The 14,204-nt window shown below is 38.2% G+C and overlaps 1 protein-coding gene across 7 annotated transcripts in view; it reads left to right on the top strand.

Moving 5' to 3' along the window:
* The window catches only part of LOC117416930 (elongation of very long chain fatty acids protein 1-like), a 42,711-nt gene that overhangs the window by 14,945 nt on the left and 13,562 nt on the right, over positions 1–14,204 (top strand). Inside the window, exons 1-3 of one of the 7 annotated variants that reach the window (XM_034028426.3) lie at positions 2,321–2,467; positions 4,013–4,070; positions 12,251–12,327. The exons of 1 other annotated variant lie outside the window; for it this stretch is intronic. The gene's annotated coding sequence lies outside the window, so the exon portion shown is untranslated. Of the gene's footprint in view, positions 1–2,319; positions 2,468–2,955; positions 3,117–4,012; positions 4,071–12,250; positions 12,328–14,204 lie in introns of those variants that run through there. 5 more of the 7 variants (XM_059034974.1, XM_059034976.1, XM_034028427.3 and 2 more) reach the window with 5 other exon arrangements.

The following is a 14,204-nucleotide window of genomic DNA, read 5'->3' as shown; positions in this document are numbered from 1 at the left end:
ATACAGCTAAAGTTTCACAGAATCCAATTAGCACTAATCTTGTAGTCCAAGTCTAGTGCTACTTGGGGTCTGTAAACCACCATTTAGAATTAGGAGCTTAAAGAAAGGATTTTACACAACTAGCGTTTTTTTTTTTTTTTTTATCAAATGTGTTTCATATTAGATATTTTAAAGATTAGTCTAAATTAGTATTTTGCTACATTGTGTGAATGTGTGCTTCCTGTACCAGTACAGTATTAGTAGTATGTCACACATGGACCTGTGACGATAATTTGATATTTTATTTTCCCTAACCCGATTAAACAGTGCCCTGTGATTTTCTGTCAACTTTCCAGCTGAACACCGAGACTAGCTTTATCACAACCCTGGCATGAAGGAGCTTGTGCTCGCACGCAACGAACCAATGAAACTAAATTACAAGAAAGCCAGCCTTCTAATCCTCCCAGTGTGTGCGTGCTGTCTTTCACTGCGGGACCTATTTACATGTGCTGAGCTAAGGGAAGGGATGGGTGATACATGAACCAGAATAACTGATATGGACAGCTAGTGTTCCACCTATAGGAAAAAACAGTAACATATGTTTCATATATTTTATTTTCATGTAATCTTTTTTTTTTACCATACTATATTAAAAATGCATATAATCACTTTCTTTTAATAAAAACGAAGCTATCCGAATTCACGTATTATGGACATATAATTATATATAATTATATTATATTAAATATAATTACTATACAGTGTCATTTAATAATAATTGTCTCTAATGGGCAAATCATTGAACATAAAATATTGGGCAAATATGTTTACTATTAATATTATTGATGATTATTTATGCCTTTTTTTCAAATAACATGAAAAATGCTGTGTAATATTGGTATACCGCATGATTTACAGTAACAAAGCAGTGGATAACAAAAATCTACACAAAATATACTGATGAAGCCACAAGAGGGCGCTTGCTGCGCATTTTTTTTTCTTTTCCCAAACTGTGCTGTGTTTCCAGTTATAGTACAGACTGGGTTCCTGAAGATGGGGTTAGGAGGTTACATTGCATCTCATGATTTACTCACTGAGGCTAAACATAAAGTGCAGTTAACTGACAAAGCGAAATCCAGTGTAAATTGGTGCTTATCTACACTGCAACCAGAATTTGAGACCATGATTGCGTTTAACAACACCTGTGTAGTGCAGTTAAACTACAGCAACACTACCATAGGAATAGCTATTACATTTCCACCTGCTAGTCCACATCGAAGAAGTTTGGTGTTTTGGTGATGCCTTTTAATAGGATCAGCAGAATATGTATCTAAATACCCCAGCTTTCAAAACCAGAAAGGTCTCTCCTTCAGGTGATGTTACCCATGGCTGTCATCGTTTTGCTTCTTAAAGCCATTTCTTTACATTTACGAGGCTTACATTGGTACAGCTGAGACAGACGCTGGCACACATAGCCCACCAATGACAGTATCCCAAACGTTATGCATACTTATTGCCTAAGCAATCGTTCTGAAAGCCTTTCCAGTTGCTTTATTAACACAGTTTATACCACAGCATGACAGAAACATTGAAATGTTGCCAAATGCAGCCTTCAGTTCTTATTTTGTTGTTGTGTTTTTTTTTGTTTGTTAATTTTATTTTATTTAAGTTAAAGGCTGAGGCAATTTCATAAAAAAAAAAAAAGATTAACTCTTTTATGCAGTGGACCAGTGCAGATCTCTGTTTAGTCAAATTGAATTCCTGATAATTGACTGACAGCGGTCAGGGCTCAAGTCAGCCCACTGGGGCTTTATTCATCTGGGACACAAATGGATTGTCTCTCAATTTGTCTAACAAATTTCCTCTAGCAACTAGAATTGTAACTGGGTGGACAGGTTCTTTGCAGTAATGCAGGTGCTATCACTGCTTAGACAGAGAGAAGACTGGGATCCAAATAACACCCATTCACAGTCTCGTCACTGATCATTTCTCATTTCCCATACACAAGACCCAAAATGAAGATGGGCATCCCAGCTGCGGTAAACTGCCGAAATCCTGTCTTAAATTAAATTAGAAAAATGTCACTTGCAGCCGAGGTTACATTTAGATTAAGTCGTAATCTTTTCTGTACAAAACCGACTGTTTTATGTCGATATGCAGCTGGGTAGCTTGGTGTTGATGTGGAATATTTTACACTGTCGACATCAGCCAGCCAGACTCACAGGTTTCCAAATCCAGTTATTATCCAATTTTTCCGCTCGCTAGCTTAGAAAAGTATGCTGGGTATCTCCCACGGATAATTTTTAGTAGGAAGGAACTGAACTGCCTCCTCTATTCTTTCCGCGCCAATCACCCAGGCTCGGCCTTGACTTACCCATACCCACCCTGGGCTGACAGCAATGTAGGTCAGGTGATAAGGAAGTAGGTGGAACCGCGCAGCTTTAGAGGAAAATAACTTCAATCAAACTGTTTGGACCGGCTTTTAAAGGTGGGTTTGGTTTACTTTCAGCGGGCCCGTTCTTTCATATTAGATTACAAATTTGCAAGTCAGTTTTATTATTAGCTTATACGTGCAAAGATAAAAGCAAGTATATTTGTTCTTGTCCCGTATATTTTTTACCGTACTTTGCCGTACCGCCAGTGCCGTGAAATGGTGAACACAAATCGTTGTGTGTAGCTGTACAGCTCAGCTTTCCATGAAAATTTCAGTTTAATGACCAAATGCAGTAGAGAAACTAGTTCCACGGTTTAATAATATATGTTTTTTAAAAAGTTAGATTTGGGTACCAATGAAAACAAACCAGGGATGAAGTCAAACCAATTGATATCCTATTCTATTCTAGGCCCTAGAGTAAAATTATATTTGAATTGAACTGAGTAAAGGGGCAGCTGCATCATACTATATTACAACCGAGATGAGTACATAAGCTTTGAACTCCTTGTAAACTACTGTGCTTTTCTTCTCATTTAATTTAGTGGATTGCAGGAACAACTGGAGTTGCTTTATCCAGCTCTCCTGCACTCTGAAGTCCAAGTCTGCAAAAAGCTATTTTGCTGCACATCGGAATCCACACTAAAATGCAGCACAACCTGAACACTGGGTTCAAGTGTATCTCTTTGTCTTTATGCAAATTCACGTAATTCAGGTTTTGTAACTTAATAGTTTGAAAATATTGTAAATATATTTAAGGTTTTACCTTACAGGTCATGTTAAAATGTTCAGCTCCATTGGTGTTTCATGTAAAAAGCTACCAGTGGAAAAAATAGCATTTCTATGCACAAGGCAAATCTACATACAAGCTATCAGCATTATCTGATCATGTCAGTCTCCTGTTTTTTTTTATAATTTGAGAATCAGTGGATGAAAACAATATTAAGGATATGATTGTTTAAACAGTTGACATAGGCCTATGTAAACAAGTGGAAGTTGCCATGACCAGCGTTCATGGCAACAGTCTGTCACGCACACCAACCTAGAAACACTGTTTTTATCATTCACAGGAACGTGTGTGCACATTTATGCACAAACTCCTGCAACATGTAACACGTACTAATAGGTGGGCTAACAAATATTCAATGTAAAAGCTGGCACTCCCTGTTGCATGCCAGCTTCTTGACACAATGGGCAAGGCAAAAGATCCCCCATAAACATACACACTTAAAAATACACGTGCTGCTGTTGCAGAAGAGTACACCCCTGTTGATTTAAATACAGTGAGGTGTAGAGAGTCTGGGTAAGAATGAAGGGTTAATATCCAGAGTGAGCTGGGAGCTCTTATTGCAAGTTATAAAGGGCTGCAGTATCAGATTGAGGTTTGAGATTTTTAGAAACTCAAGATGAAAATATTCAGCTCAGGTGTGAGCCCTCGCATTGTCATTCCCTCATAGCGTTGTGATTGGCCGGGCCTGGTTGTGTGTTAATCACATGGTGGTGCCTCTTGTCCGGGGGAGTGTTCAGAAAGCCGGTCCGAGCTGCCTGGGTTCTGTCCTTCAGGAGTTTCTGATTGTTAACAATCTCTTAACTTTCTGTCAGGGGTGATTGCTGAGAGAGCCTTGCACACCTGACTGGAAGTTGTGGTTACGGAGTTTGGGTAAGTTTACTCTTTATGCATTTCACTTCTGATCTGTCCACATCTGCAATCATATGTTTTGTCTGGTTAACACTTTAAAAAGCAACTTGGTCTGGGTATGAAATATTAGTTAGCTTAACGAATGTAATCTGGGCGTATCATTTTCTGTTTCATGTTCCTGTTGACTTTTTTTTTTTTTTTTTTTAAGTATTCAGTTGTAGCTTTACTAGAGTTCTTAGAAACATGTTTAATATATAAGTACAGCAGAATGTAACCTTTAATCTCTGCACTTGCAACACTCCCCCCTAGTGGATATAAGAAATATCACATTAAACAAATACAGAATCTCTCTTTTTTTTATACCATAGTATACAGTGATAGGCACATGCACTTTCTTTGTACTTGGAATGCATCAAAAGCTGGAAGCGCTACCCACTGTTTTCTAAGAGATTCTCACACTATTGTCTGTTCATTTTCTTGAGGCTTCTGTGTTTAACCCTTTTTACTGCCCAAGGTGTTATATTGGCCTGCATGTTACACAAGACCATATTTAGGCTTTGAGGTGGCATAAATAAATAAATAAATAAATAAATATAATTGTGCTTAACAAACCTACAGCCTCTGACTTACAGTGAACGTTTATTTCACACACAGTTAGGGCCACAAACTCTTCCTGATGCTTAATTCGGCCATCAACAGACATTAAAGGATTCTACCTGTACATAAGACCTTTTAATTCTATACATGACGTGTGTACCCCCAAAAATATTTTAAGGACTGTACTACTACTATGTAATGTATTGAAATCACTCAGAAATACTGTAAGCACAGCTGTTACAAAATGTCATCCTTTATAACATGTGTTTAATATTATCATGGTCACATCTATCTATTTGTCAAGCTGAGACAAACCATGAAACACTGGCCTAACAAGACATCTGAATCCGGCTGCGAGTCGAGCCAGGGGCACAGTAAAGGATTTTCATCATTACTTTGCATCAGTCAGTACACGCTGCGTTGTTTTATTCATCGGTGCACTGCATCACCGAGTTAGTGACATCACTTGGTGCTCATCGGTGCAGGGGATTTGGTGAATCAACATGGCTGATGGTGTTGCTGTTGCTGCTGCTGCTTGCAAGGCTGTGGTTGACTTGTGTGAAGAATTGCATTAATACGTGTTACTTTTTTGGTGCCACTGATCCTTAACACTTATACTGGCTCATCGATTGACGGCTGCACCTACCACTGCTCTCTAGCTGGCCTGCCTCACTTGATGTGCTGATCTTTCTGCAGCTGGCTGTGTCATGTTCATGAAAACGGCACTGATGTATCGTCTTGCATAAGACCAACGCTAATTGAACTTTAGTAATCGATATAATCAGTGACATTTGTGGATTACAAAGAAATTCCTAGATATAGTTATAAAATATAACAATACAAGATACAGCTGTACCGTTGGTCTATTCATTTTTGAACACCATTTGTTTGTGCATCTTTTGGCAAAGTGAGTTAATTAATAACAACCGTCTGTCGTTGCGTGTGACGTCGGTAGCACGGCTCGGCTCTGCAGTGGAAAAACAAACCTAGGCTTCTCTTAACCGCACAGTGAGGGCTCAGTATGACCCCAGTGCGGCTCACTTGTACAGTGGAAAAGAGGCATTAAATTGATCTACAGCTAATTACAATGCTGCTTGCCATCTGCCATTCTCTATTGACACACACACACACACACACATACTCTCTCTCAAGTTAAAATCCATTATGTCCTCAGATCCATTACTTTCAAATAGTCGGCTCCATTTGGCGGTCACTTTAATACGATAGTCTCCCACCATGCACTGTATTTAATTTTTTTTAAATAATGTGTTATGCACCGTATTAAGAGGTCCACATTGCTAAGAAATAAAACAAGTATTTTGGAAAATACTGTAAATGCGAACACACACAAGTAGGGCTTGAAGTTTTCTGGTTGTTATTTGCAAAACAATCTTTGCTTTTATCTTAATAGCTTGTCTGAGCCTAATTCTGGCCCCTTTTAATTTAATTTTAAACAGAGCTGACAAATTAATTTAATCCTACTTTTAACTTGCTTTTCATTTTTTGCAGTCACCTAATTTAATGTTGTGCTTTTGTTTTTTTCAACACTAGTTTAACAGGGATGTCCTGACAGATTTTTTTAAGAATAAAAATGAATACCTAGTTCGGAGTGTAAACTGATAGCATCTCAGCCATCTACTTCTGACTGTACGAGTACTACAGTGACCGAAGCAGTAATAATGCAGAAAAACGCAAACAAAAAATACATTCTTATAATTTGGAATGGGAGATTAAATATCTGTGACTTGTTTAGCAAGACACCAAGATGTACTATAGTGTGTGTGAAAGAGCTGCTGGGCAAAAAAAAAAAAAGCATATACACGCGGATGTACAGATTTTCAAGAATCTTCACTTAAACACAGACACGATGCTGGAATGCAGAAAAATATGAAAACACACATAGATGAAGGCAACAAACAGTGCTTAGAATCCCATCTCATTGTGATGGGAACAGTCTCCTGTTAGTATATATAACAAAGAAAAAAAGTGTCTGTTCATATGTATGTCTATACACAGAAAGAGGTTGTTTAAACTGATATATGGCATAGAGTTTAAACGTTCATAAAATGTACCAAAATGCACATGCCTGGAGTTTATTAGCCTTTGTGTTAACAATAATTTAGTATTTGATGGATGGGACGCAAAATTTGGGGCATGTGCATTTCAGGAATGCATGAACAGAAAAGTTAGCGCAACCTCTGTAGGTATTCACTTAAATTCAGGCCACTGTCACAGTTTACAAAAGCTCCCATATTTTGAAAACTAAATGTTGGCAGGTATGTGAACCCACTTTCACAGTCAGCTATGCTCACTGGAAGAGTTTCCACTGCGAGTAGTTTTTGGTTTAGTTTTTCTGCACCGACTCAAGCTAATGTACGGAACGACCACGCCTATTGTTACCATGGCGAAAACCCCTAAGTCACGTGAATGGGACCTAAATGACCAAGAAGAAGCCGAGAGGTGGGAAAGGAATTAAAATACAAAGTTACACGTTTGTATGTGTACGTGTGTGTTTTATTGTAGTTAGTACCTTGAAGAAAAAATGGTAGTGTTAAGAATTTTGTCCATGTGTAATTTACACTAAACAACACCATACAGTATTGTTACTCTTAACTATAAAGTTGACATACATTTCTAAAAGATCCTATTATTTCTGGAGCACTCTACACAGATTCCCATTTACAATCAATACAGTTCAAACTTCAGAACAACAGCTACAGAGGCTGACACAAAGACATGTGGGGGCGGAACTCCAGCTGTGGGATGGTGGCATGAATGCCAGACGTCGGTTCTGATTGGTGAAGACGTTGATGGCCTGATAGATACATCCTCGCTCACAATAAAGATCTGTCTTCCAGAAACCTTTCTTTTTTTCTTTCACGTCCCTTACCCCAACCAACCTACACACAATTTACAGATTGCTAAAATATAGTGTGTATTGCCCTTCCTAGATTAAAATTATTGTGAAATGGATGTGTACAAGCACACTCTGAGCCAAAAAAAAACTTGCTACAACTAGCAAGCTTTGGCTTTTAAATAAATATTTATACACTACAGATGTAGAAGGGGTTTCCTTATTAGCTTCCCTGCTCATTAGAGGCTCCGCTTCCCCTCTGTGTAGGTCTTCCATCTGCAATATTGCCTTACCATAGTCACTGACCTCAGGGGAAGGATGTTGCTTTAGTCAATGGGGGTGGTAATAACTGCCAGTAGTCGAGGAGGCACACATCTCTAGCGAGGGCTTTAATTAAGGTATGCGTCTTTAAACCATTAGAACTACATGTCACCCAGGTTTACTGGCCTGGTCTCTTCTATGCACTGAAAAGCATCCGTGACTATAAAACACTCAATCGTAAAACATAACTATTAAAACACAAACTGAGCTAGAGAGCGGGATGGATAGACAGCCCAACTGCTTGAATTCATTTGTCTTTTTATTAAATCATTTCATTATTTACAGCACCATTTTCAAAAAGGCTGCAGTGCCCCAGCTGGAACATGGGTTTACCTCAGGCTTGCACTGGTTTGAGATTAATAATTTTAGGCACAAAGCTAATTCATGCTAGGTCAGTGAGCAGGATGATGATGGGAAATGTAGTTCTGAGAGGTCCATGCGGGTACATGTGAAGCCATTTGAGGCAATTTAAAAGTTTTAAAAAAGTGGTCAAATTGTAAAAAAAATTAAAACAATACACACACCTTACGTAAACAGTTGTAGCAACACATGGGAACATGTAACACAATAAAATAAAAAGGTCCTTATGTACCCTTTAAGTTAGCAAATTGGCATGCCTTTGGTTGCAGTATATAAAAATAGTAAAATATAAGGTTTTGCTTTAAAAAAGAAACAAAGTATTTTTAGTGGCTTGGTTATTATGTTGCCCTTTCATAAAGATTGGGACCCCACCCCCCAGCTGAGAGTAATCGCTGGGTTTGTGGTACTGCTCTGTCAGCTGGAGTCTGTTAAAGGGAACATCTTAATTATAAAACCCAATAACTGTGCCTGCTTTGAAGACTGACCAACTTAGTGCAGGGGTACTTGGGTAGTCAGACAGAGGAAAGACAGAGGGCTTATTAGAAACTTGATGAGGCTTGCAACATGTATTCTTTCATTTGTGTGTCTGTGTGCAGATAAGTGGATCAACATTTTGTACATTTCAAAGTGACACCAAAATATAATCCTGTCTTCCTCTGTGACATTTGTAACTTCTGCATCTTGAGGTTTTTATTTTTGTTGGTTGTTTTGTTTGTTTTCCCAGTGCCATGGGGTTTAAAAATTGTTATTTTTCTACCCATACATGTACTAAAACCACTGCCAAATTCATAAATTTAGAACAAAAAACAAATGATTTTGTAAACACCACAGTTTCGCAGTGAGTAGAACACAAACAGTCAATTCACACAGGGCTAGTCTCTATAGTTCAATTTGTTTTTGTTTTTGTTTTTAATTCAGGTGTGCCGAGTTATATATAATTCTGTTTCCTGCATGTATCTGTAGATTAGCCACCTGGGCACTCTGCTTAATCATATCATGCTTTAATTCTTGTTAGTTAGTTTACATTCCCCAAAGGTAGTTTTAGTAGTTGGGACACAACCTTGCTTTCCACAATGTCACTCCAGTCTAATCTAATCCAAACTTCCGCGATCAGGAAATTTAACAGCCTTTAAAAAAAAAAATCATGTTACTGATGAGACTTAACAGGTAACACCTATAGAGATGGTATTCAACAAAATATATTCGTTTTTCATTTTGCACCTAACTTTTTCATCTAGTCCTAAAATACACCAGTTTTAATATCTGGACTCTATTTTGCATTTAGGTTTAAGAATTTTTTTTTTTTAAATATATATATATATATGTGTGTGTGTGTGTGTGTGTGTAACACAAGAACTTGCCACAATACATCTCCCGCCTTGATGTTCAGCAACGATCCTTCTCTAAATGAGCAAGTCAGAGTGGTAGTCAGTCCTGTTTGGTTAGTTTCTTCTTCAGGTGCCTCTCCCGAGCCTGTTTGGTTAGTTTCTTCTTCAGGTGCCTCTCCCGAGCCTCACCCTGTTCCTTTTAATTGTTCTCTGAAGTTAAAACATACCGTTTAAAAACTGCCTTGCTACACCAGGAAATACCAGTGACACTATTAAAGATGAAAACCAATCAAAATACCACCAACGTGTCTATAGGTGCAAACAGCAGGAGACTGTTTTAGTGTAGTTTTTTTCTGAAAACATCCTATTGTAGCTGCTTGAAACCAGGCACGTATAATCAGTTGGATGCATATTGTGTGTGCTGGAAATAGTAGGCCTGGGTACCAAACATCAATGGAATCCCAATAGAGTGTTGCCTTCTATGCTGTCCTTTTACACCAAGCCCCAAAGCGGAGATAATATCTTATACCACGATGCAGGGGTCGGATTGCCCTCTTCAGCTCAGTTTGGGTTTTAAGTTCTTTTTATCTATTGGTTCAAAGCTGAAGACCAGTTATCTGATTGACTTGCTTTGCCAAGCAAGTTTGTGAAGTTCATGCAATGATCATTTAGTGTTTCTGCCTGACTAGATACAATCAGACAAGTGTGTGTGTGTGAGAGAGAGAGAGAGAGAGAGAGAGAGAGAGAGAGAGAGAGAGAGAGAGAGAGAGAGAGAGAGAGAGAGAGGGGGATTTGGATATGCAGATACTCGTATTGTGTGTTTGTATAGTAAATACTATATTTAAATCAGTGACTGAATGTGAGTTTGCACAGGGGTAAGGTATATTTAGATATATTAGCATTAGCATAGTGTATTCACAGCATGATGCCAAAAAAAACATCACATCTGCATCTCTTTAATGTTGTTATTGTGCTTTTTTAAGTATGCAAAGCACCAGATGAAACTTTAATTATTTAACAAGCTACTGTGTTACAAACCTATATTAGAAGCAATAAAGTTGAGTTTCCAAGATTCTTCTTTCCTTCGATTACAGTGTACAAAGGTTTTGCATCACCTAGAATCTTTGGATTGAAAAATTTAAAAAAAATAAAATAAAAATACATCATAATTTAGATCTTTTATTTAACACCGTGTAATCACGATTATTGTAAATTTTTCGTTATGTATGTAATCCATTTTGTTAACGTAATATTATTCAGCTTCATGCGACTTTATGAAGACAAAATTAATTCATTCTATACGGTGATGCAAAACTTTTGGCCACAGCTGTTAACAATATGCCGGTGAACTGATCCCATCTCGGGGATGGAGGCCTTATCTCTCCCAAGGAGATGTGGAGCGGCACACAGTCAGTCGCGCGTCTTTCACTTCAGCATGTATAGGCGACAGACCTCCTGCTTCTCCGTTGCCTGGAGACTGTTTAAACAGCTAAGACCTTTTGTTTGGTGACATTAAAACTGAGCCGAGCTGCAAAAACCAGGAACAGTTTTAGTCAGAGACAAGGCAGCGCTCCGAGTTTCCCATCACGTGGGCAGCCAGACGCTGGCAAAGACCAGGCAGGCTTGGCAATTTTTTTTTATGTACAGTAACAGGCTAGCAGTCAATGGCAACAGAGGGCTGTTGATTTACTGTTCTGAGGTCTTGTAAAAGTATCTGGCTGTGCTGGGCTTTGGTATCGGCTCAAGTGTCTGTTTTAGCACTCTCACTGAAAAAGACACAGCAACTGCATAGAGAAGGCTGTCTGTTCTTTGAAGTCGGTGTTCATATTATCAATTTATTAAGCAAAGTAATTGCACTGTTAATGCATACAAGCCCCTTTTAAAAATGAAACCAAGGCATACTGTAAAAAATCTGTACAGAATTTGATGTGGTAAAATAGATGCAGACCAGTGCAGATTGATTGTTTCAAGTTGGTTCTGAACCTATAGCAATCTCAGCTATGCTCATAGAGTGATGTTACTTGTGAGGGACTGTCACCAAATATAGTGATGATAAAGTTGCTGTTCTCCAACTTCCTAATGTAAACAGTTTTCTGTAGTTTATAATAGCAGTTCCCTCTGGGGTTGGCTGTCTGTTTCATCACTCTTAGCAGTTTGAAAACTAAAAAACAAAGAGGAATTAATGCCATCATTCAGTTTCTTTAATTAAAACCAGAAAAGCCGTGGAATGTTGCTGTTTGCAGTTCTGACTTCTTTTCCAAACAACGCATCACTCAGTAATTGAGTAGCACATGATATTAATAATTATGTTCTCTTTAAGAGGGAATTTCCTGTTTGTTTTCAAACTAGAGCCTTTCAGTGATAGATTGTGCAGGAGTTGAAAACTGGAACATAATCTTCAGCATACTCTTTACCCAAGTTACCTTGCAGAAAAAAAAAAAATGAGGGAGGGGAAAGGGGAGGATTCTTGACTAAGTGTAGAAGGGGCTGGGTGTATACTGAAACTACTTTTCTTTTGTGTGCCTATGTGTAAACTGAGGAGGGTGTGGCCCCTTGTCGGCCTGCTTTCTCTCTCTCTCTCTCTCTCTCTATAATTCAAACCGGTTATTCATTTGGCCCATGACTCAGTGAGGGTGGAGACTTGGTGGACTGCAGTACCAGTCACATTTTGTCAGTTTGCCTCTTTCTCTCTCTCTCTCCTTCTGTAACTCTCTCCGCCCTCCCTCCCTCTCTCTTCTAAGCGAGTCGGGACTCTAAGGTCGGTGCTGTCGACACACAGCTGTGCCCAGCACCAGGGGATCAGCGAGGATAACAACAGGTGAGTCTCAGCTGGCTAAAAGGAGCAACTGCCCTCCTTTTCGATTTTTAATTTTCTCCGTTCTCCCTTACAATTCTTTATTTCCTGCCCTTCCTGTCTCTAATCATGCAACATGTCAGAACACCCGGCTCCAGTCTCAGGGCTTTGAAGCAATGAATATGGGAGGGAGAATTGCAACAATGGGACTAGTTTGTACAGTACAGTAGTTTTTTGCAGTTTTGTGCCTGTTCAGCCAGGAATGTTGTTGGGTAGTCTGGTGTTGTGCTTTAGCTTTTAAATAGTCTCATATATGTATGTATATATATATATATATATAATTTTGTTATTCTGATGCAGATAACTTTTGGCTCTAGTAGAGAGGGGCCTGCTGTGGTGCTGCAGCTCCTTTTGAAGGGTGTCCTCGTTCCATTCACTCTTTTTATTGCCTTTTCTTTCTGTATTTATGCTCTTTTTTTCCCCCTTGTCTCTCCTTGACCTTTCACGTCTCGCCAGTCAGTTCAATTAGTAACCAGCTTTTTGCATGAATTTCTCACGTTACTGTTGTCCCTTTAGTTCATTATTACCTTGAAGCATGTGACTTGCTGCCCTTTCCCTCTCCTCTGACTGATTTATTGACAGAACTGCACTGTAGGTTTACCTCCTCAGATACCTCCATCTCTCTACCTAATAAATTATTTTTAATAGAAGGACTGTATCATGTTGGGGCTGCCTTCTTTTGTAATATATATATATATATATATATATATATATTGTTTGGGAGACAGCTGACAAATAAGCGTTGAAACTGTAGACTTTTCCTTTGAGAGACGATTACTGATTGTGTATCAATATTCATCTATAAATAGGGCCCTATGAAATCCATTTTATTATTTAGAATTTTCTGATTTATTTTTTCCTGATTTTAGGATTTTTCGGTTTTAAAAAATCTGTAATTTGTTAGTTTGTTTTTTATAACCACCCGTGTTTGATACATTGACAGCAATGATGAAGCTAGAAATGCATTAAAAAAAAGACAAAAAGTGCTTTTAGAAAAAAGGGGTACAAATTAGTACAATGCAATAGAAACAAACTAGGAACATTGTACATTTAAAAAAAAAATAATCAAAATGTAGTTAGTAGTTTTTCTTTTCAACACAAGCTGAACTATAATATTTCAAAACAGATTTTGTGTTTTCATTAACAGTTAATGACAAACAATGTAAATAAAAGCCTAAATATTTTGATTTATTCTAATTTAATAAAAAGGCACTTAGTAATATCTCCCTGAGAACTTTGGAGAAAAAATGCAGCAACTAGACCCTACATTCTGCAGTAGTCATTACAGTACTATCTGCTCAGAATAACTTATAGGTAGTCGTGTTCCCCCCAAGCAATAACTGTAGCTAGAGAGGCAGCACTTTTTTACAGTTAAAATCACGGTCGTGTATGGTGGCTGAGAGGTGCAAAAATAGTCTTTTCATGCGTTCCCATGATGTGTGTTTCTTGAAGCCTCTTGTCATACAAACACTGCTATTTCAATGTAATCTTTTTAAATATATACATTTATATTTTGTTTGTTTAAACTGATTTCGTGGTAATGTCCTCGGGTACCTAATTCCATTTTTTTCTCTGAATTCCGCGATTCCATCCGTGTTTTCCGCAACGCGGATTTCATAGGGGGCCCTATATAAACAACATAAAAAGTGAGGGTTTTGTTCCAGCTGATGTGAGGATACAGTGATCTACTACTTTAAAAGGGTTGAGTGTGTGTCTGATGGTAATTTTTTCCATAAAAACTCCACATAAGGGAAGGTGAAGTCTTCGATCATGATATCCTAACAGCTCACGTGGAACTTAAAAGGCCCCTGGCATTGAGACCAGGCAAAGCTCCCTGCAAT

This window comes from Acipenser ruthenus, chromosome 12 (genome assembly GCF_902713425.1).
Source record: "Acipenser ruthenus chromosome 12, fAciRut3.2 maternal haplotype, whole genome shotgun sequence".
Taxonomy (NCBI): domain Eukaryota; kingdom Metazoa; phylum Chordata; class Actinopteri; order Acipenseriformes; family Acipenseridae; genus Acipenser; species Acipenser ruthenus.
This window is presented reverse-complemented; position numbering and strand designations above follow the sequence as displayed.